The sequence below is a fragment of the Lipotes vexillifer genome, unplaced genomic scaffold (assembly GCF_000442215.2).
Source record: "Lipotes vexillifer unplaced genomic scaffold, Lipotes_vexillifer_v1.1 scaffold274, whole genome shotgun sequence".
Lineage (NCBI taxonomy): Eukaryota > Metazoa > Chordata > Mammalia > Artiodactyla > Lipotidae > Lipotes > Lipotes vexillifer.
This window is the reverse complement of record NW_006777033.1, coordinates 191519-198751: the sequence shown is the minus strand read 5'-3', so window position 1 is coordinate 198751 and position 7233 is coordinate 191519.

Below are 7233 nucleotides of genomic sequence, written 5' to 3'. Positions count from 1 at the left end.
AGATGATTTCTTATGATTTTTTTGGCATTTTTGATTTTATATTCTAGTAGCTTATCTATTGATCCCCCTGCCCCCCCCCCCCAAACAGTTTTGGGATTTATTTGTAGTTCTTCAGCTTTTCCAGTTTGTTAACTATTGGTTTTGTGAATTTGCTTCTTTTCACTCACTGTGTTTTAAAATTATGTGTAGAAGAGTCTTTGTTGTTTTGATTTTGTTATTTTTAGTTTCATTGAATTGTGGTCAGATAATGCTGTTTGTAGATATGTTTGAAATTTATTAAAGATTTTTTGGTGGCCTAAGATGGGTGCTTGAAGAAGATATACTTTCTGTATTTGGGGGTTTAGTATTTGATATATAAAATCTGTGAACACCTAAATGAGTATGGTTTAAATATTCTGTACTGTTACTAATTTTTTATCCATTAGATTTTTATTGGACTGAGCAAGGTGTGTTCAAGTCTTCTATGTTTTTCTTGTATCACCTGTATTTTCTGGTTTATAAAAGTGTTTCATTGTTATTGGGTGCATAAATATTAGAATTATCTTGCTAAACGAACGTTTCAGTTATAAAGTGTCTGTCTTTGTCTCCTTTAATGCTTTTTAGTTTGAACGCTACCGTAGCAGTATGCTTACTGATCATTTTCTTCTGCATTGTCTAATCTGCTGTTAATCCTATTAATGTTTTTCATTCCAGATATTAATTTTTTTTAATCTTTAGAAGTATCTTCTATATCTTCTTTTTCCTTTGTGTTCCCATTTTCCCTTTCCTTAAACATATAGTTGGTTTAATGTCCTTGTCTGCTAATTCCATCATATCCATCATTTCTGGATATCTTTCTATAAAGATAGATTTTTTTTCTTGTTATTGGTAGCATTTTCCTGCAGGCCCCCCCTTTTTTGCATGACTGATAATTTTTGATTGAATGCTGAAAATTATGAATTTCATTTTGTTGAGTGCTAGATTTTGTTGTTGGACTTTGCTTTGGGAAACAGTTAAATTAGAATTAGTTGAATCCTTTCAAGAAAAATCCCATGAGAAAATTTATACAAGTAAAACATTCAATTTAGTGAAAATCTTGTAGTGTTAAAATTGAGTTGGCAGGGACTTCCCTGGTGGTCCAGTGGTTAAGACTCGGTGCTCCTAATGCAGGGGGCCGGGGTGTGATCCCTGATCAGGGAACTAGATCCCGCACGCCTCAACGAAGACCCAGCGCAGCCAAATAAATAAATAAATATTAAAAATAAAATAAAATAGGCACGTTTCTGGTAAAAAAGTTAAAAAAAAATTGAATTGGCACGCAGACTTTTACTTCTGGCTGTGATGGACTAACAGGCAACCAGATAACCAGATTTACCCACTCATCTGAGAAATCTAAAATGTATGAAACAGGCTTTTAGATATTGGTTGACAGGAGGTGGTCAATGTTATAAATGCCCCACCCAGCTCATTGCTTGAAGAAAATTAATAGGTTACAGCACAGGGAGGGTGAATTCAAACATAGTCTGGTGGTCTTAACTAAAAGTTAAGGAGACAACTGAAAATTTGAAAAGGTCAAAGTAGGTAGAATTTGTGGGGCAAAGTATTGTAATAGGAAACTTGGCAGGAGAGATAACTCAAAAGGGTCCACTCAAGGCTTTGACTTAGGACTGACCTGCACACGCGCGTTTGGAAGTGACTGAAGCCAGGGAATAGAACCACCAGAAAGGAGTAGGTGAAACAATTCCAAAGATTTACATAGGACCAGGAAAAGTCTTTGTTTCCATCAGCCTCAGTGGAAAGACCACCTAATAGATGGAGCACAGGCAGTAAATGGAGTAAAGGCAAAGTCTTCAAAAGGATTAGCTCCAATTAGTGGGACAAAAATTAACTCTTAAACTACAAGCTTTTCTGGACCCACCCTAACAAAGATTTTTACAAGTTTGGTAGGTGAGTAGTTCCAGTATTTTAATTTGTACTTCTCTTGTTATGAGAATAGCAGGGCATCTTTTCCTGTTTAATAGTTAATTTTTTTATGGACTCACAGAAAATGTTGGTCACTGGTCTTTTTCTTTCTTTCTTTTTTCTTTTGGCCACACCATGCAGCATGTGGAATCTTAGTTCCCTGACCAGGGGTTGAACCTACAATCCCTGCAGTGGAAGCGTGGAGTCTTAACAGCTGGGCCGCCAGGGAAGTCCCACTGGTCTTTCTCTTTCTTCCTGGCTGTTAGGAACTGTTTGAGAATGTATTTATCTGCCTCACACTTGATATTTTGGGTATAGCTTTCATGATTCAAAATACTTTTTTCCTCAGCACTTTGATTGCTGTTTTGTTGTGTTATAGCAGGAGATCTTTAAGAATTTTGATGCATTCTGATTTTTTTCCTTCCTTTACAGGAGTGTTCTCTTTTGATCTCTCCCGAAGTTGCTCTTTATCTTTCGGGTTCTGAAAATTCCATTTTGCTAGTTATTTCTTGAATTATTTGTTTCCTTTGTGTTCCTGTTTTTTAGTGGTCCCTTTCCTATTGCCACTTTCCTTAAAATGTTTGATTATTATTTCATATTCAAGAATGAGGTGATAAAAAGCTGTTTGGGACTTTTGTGTATGTGAGCATTGTTTATTGAATGACCGTTATGTTGAAAGACTCTGAAAAGCCAAATATCTTTGTGGCGTCAGCGCTCATGTTAGCTCTTTATTTGGAGAATCTACCCCGACTCCTTTTTTTTTTTTTGAATGATAGTTAGATACCCTTGTGTGCATTCATATACCAGGCAGCAAGCAGTTTCCAATTTTTTGTGGACACACTTAACTGGGTGTTCTACAGTTGAATTCAGTTAGGATTTTCTGACACCAATTACCTGGAGTTACTATAGACCCTTTAGTATAGACCCTGCAAATTAAGGGCTCAGTCCCATAGGACTGCCCTTCTGCCCCCAATTCAGATACCAACCTCAAGTAGTAGATTCCCAGGTTACCCACACTTCTGTCTGATCTGGCTGCAAATTGGAGATTCCCATGCCCGCAAAACCCTCCTCCATCCTTAGGTTCCACATTTTGCTGTAATGGTTTACAGAATGCAAGGAAACACCACTGTTACTGGTTTATTCTAAAGGATATGTTAGAGGGCACGACTGAACAGCCAAATGAAGAGGTACATAGGGTGAGGTCTGGAAGGGTTCCTGTGGAGTTTGGGGTGTACCACAACCTGGAAGCTCTCTGTACCCCTTCCTTTTGGGTTTTTTTTACAGAGGTTCTGGTACCTAGGCATGAATGGTTAAATCACTGACCATCAGTGATTCACTCCAAGTTACCAAATAGTTCTTGGGAACTTTGTTCCTGGTTTTCTGTTAAAAAAAAGTTTGCATTTGAATGTTTCATTAATTGTAATGCACATGCACTAATGTGCACAAATTTTAAGTATACAGCTTGATAAATTCTCACAAAATGAACACACAATGTTAACACCATTTACTAGCATCCCCAAATCTTCTTTGTGTCCCCCTCATTTCCTAACTTTGAAATGTTCTTCATCTTTGGTTTCTCAGCCTCCTTAGCTCTCCACATCCAGTCATCTACTATCACCCACCTGTAGATTGTTTCTGCAGTCTTCCTCTCTCTGCCATTTTTCCCCCACTCCATATCCATTGTTACTACCCCCTTATTTATATTTTTATTTTTTTGAATTTTTTCTTTAATTGTAGTTGATTACATCCTTGTTGTTTATCTGTTTTATATATGGTGTTGTGCATCTTTTAATCCCATACTCCCAATTTATCCCTCCCCACCTGCCTTTGGTAACTGTAAGTTTGTTTTCTATGTGAGTCTGTTTCTGTTATGTAATAAGTTCATTTGTACTGTTTTTTAGATTCTACATATAAGTGATATAAGATCATATTTGTCATTCTCTAACTTATATCACTTAGTATGATAATCTCCAGGTCCAACCACATTGCTGCAAATGGCATTATTTCATTCTTTCTTATGGCTGAATAATATTCCATTGCACGCGCGCGCGTGTGTGTGTGTGTGTGCGCGCGTGCGCGCACGCGCATCTCCTTTATCCTTTCATCTGTTGATGGGCATTTAGGTTGCTTCCATGTCCTGACTATTGTGAATAGTGCTCCTATGAACATTGGGGTACATGTACCTTTTCGAATTAGAGTGTTCGTGTTTTCTGGATGTATGCCCAGGAGAGGGATTGCTGGATCATATGGTAACTCTTTTTAGTTTTTAAAGGAGCCTCCATACTGTTTCCACAGTGGCTGCACCAATTTACATTCCCAGCATCAGTGTCGGAGGGTTCACTTTTCTCCATACCCTCTCCAGCATTTATTATTTGTAGACACTCTGATGATGGCCATTCTGAACAGGTGAGGTGATACCTCATTGTAGTTTTCATTTGCATTTCTCCTAACACTTAATGATGTTGAGCATCTTTTCATGTGCCTGTTGGCTGTCCATATGTCTTCTTTGGAGAAAAACCTATTTAGGTCTTCTGCCCATTTTTTGTTTGGGTTGTTAGTTTTTTTTTGTTATTGAGTTGTGTGAGCTGTTTGTATATTTTGGAAATTAAGCTCTTGTTGGTCACATTGTTTGCAAATATTTTCTCCCAGTCCGTAGGTTGTCTTTATGGTTTCCTTTGCTGTGCAGAAGCTTATAAGTTTGATTAGGTCCCATTTGTTTATTTTTGCTTTTATTTCTATTGCCTTGGGAGACTGATCTAAGAAAATATTGGTACAATTTATGTCAGAATGTTTTGCCGATGTTCTCTTCTAGGAGTTTTATGGTGTTATGTCTTACATTTAAGTCTGTAAGCCATTTTGAGTTTATTTTTGTGTATGGTGTGAGGGAGTGTTACAACTTTATTGAATTGCCTGTACTACTCCCTTACTCTTGCTCTCTTTACTTCCATTTTTTATGAGAGCTTTGAGTTTGGCTTTTATATTGTAGTTTTTAGAAAGTTGAGGGAAGCTCTTTTCCATTGGAATTGAACTCATGAATAGTCCTTTAAAAAAATTAATGAAACTTTTTTTTTTTCCTTGCGTTATGCGGGCCTCTCACTGTTGTGGCCTCTCCCATTTGCGGAGCACAGGCTCCGGACGCGCAGGCTCAGTGGCCATGGCTCACGGGCCCAGCCGCTCCGCGGCATGTGGGATCTTCCCGAAACGGGGCACGAACCCGCGTCACCTGCATCGGCAGGCGGACTCTCAAGCACTGCGCCACCAGGGAAGCCCAAAATTAATGAAACTTTTGAAAACATTTGTTATGAATGGGTGGTAATGGGAACTAAAGTTCTAGATTTTAATATTTTCCTCTCCAAGTGATTTACTGAATCCTCCCCACTCCCTTTATTTTACAACAAGCTACCAGGTTTATTTTCTGAAAGCACATTTCCAGACATGTAATTGCAACTTTAAAACTTCTGAGTACTTCCCTTGCCTGCTAAATGTAGTTCAGATTTCTTATTCCTGTGTGCTGTTCAAAGCACGCTGCTTACTGTCCCCAGAGTATTTTCTCGGTTTTAGATATACCTGGCGTATTAAGTGGTGTTTGGTTGACCTGTTCGTTACTGGCTTGATGTGTTGAGAGTATAGTGACTAGATTCATTAGTTCAGATATATTTGTAACAGAATGGTTTAGTACCATTTAGAAAGGAAGCCCCCAGTAGTTTTAAGAGACCTGTTTAGAGATATTCCATGCTTACTCTAAATTCTTCACACAGAGTGACTGATTGCTTCAGATTTTTTATTTTTTAGAATTATGTTACTGGCCAAGGTGCGGGGGCAGGTGGGGAGAAACAGTGATAAATTCCATTTCCTTCCTGCATCAGTGCCGGAGAGGGTAGTTTTGTTTTCTGCTTAATTGAAATAAAACATTAAGCATTATGGTTTTGTGTCTTGGGCTAAATAAAATAAGTTTGAACATATTAAATAAGAAGGACTATCTTTGACTCTTAAGGGACGGTAATTTAGAAGTTTCTTGATTGTAGTATATAATATCCTGGTTTTAAAAGAAAATCCAATTCTACATTATATGAGACATTGTCAGTTGTATCCAAGGTATTTTTTTTTAACCATAGTCATGTATACTTACGTTCTTTTTTGTTCATGTTGATATTCCAGCTGAATTAAGTCATTGCTGGGATTTTACATTGTTATAGCAGTGTTTTCTCAAACACATGGTTTAAGAAACACATAGGGTAAACCAGTCATCTCTTACTTGATGGTAAGTAACTTAAAATTTTTTATATTAAAACATACATGGATATATTATAGTATAATGCAGAAATTTCATGAGTTTGTAAAAAAATAGGACTTGAGGATGAGTTATTTTGATTACTTTCTGAAAATACATTTTGGTGGGGCAGGAGAATGGATTTCTTATTAGCGTTAAGTAATTTCTGTGGGAAAGTTTGAGAAATATACTGGTAGTGAACAAAGAACATGGCTTTTGAGGCAGAAGAATCTGAGTTCATATTACTGGCTGTATAGCTTAGCAGTAAATTATTTATCTCTTCTGATTCTGCCCACTTTTCAGAGAACATATCTAAGCTGATCCCAGCATATATATTTTTTTAAGTGTATATGTTTACTCTATTTGAACCCTGATAATGTTGGCACTTTTCTTTTTTTTTTTAAAGGAATTCCTTTATTTTTATTTATTTATTTATTTATTTTTGGCTGTGTTGTGTCTTCGTTTCTGTGCGTGGGCTTTCTCCAGCTGCGGCAAGTGGGGGCCACTCTTCATCGCGGTGCGCGGGCCTCTCACTATCACGGCCTCTCTTGTTGCGGGGCACAGGCTCCAGACGCGCAGGCTCAGTAGTTGTGGCTCACGGGCCTAGTTGCTCCGCGGCATGTGGGATCTTCCCAGACCAGGGCTCGAACCCGTGTCCCCTGCATTGGCAGGCAGACTCTCAACCACTGCGCCACCAGGGAAGCCCTGGCACTTTTCTTATGGTTAAATACTTCAGATAAATAATTTGCTTATACCTTTTCTGATAAAGGAGTTGAGGCAGCAACCTTGTTTTCCAGTTGTTAGCTTGTTAGCTGTTAGAAGGAAAACTGCCCTTGATATTCAGTGTTTAGTACTTGTTTTTGATTACATTGGCTGTTTAGTAAATGAGTTGATTTGGATTAAATTTTATGCCATTTAGTCCATATTGTTTGCAGTATAATTCTGAATTAAAGTTTACCTTTACCAACCTTTAAAAAAAAATCTTATTCAGGGATGACTTAAACTGTTTAGTTTTGTGAGGG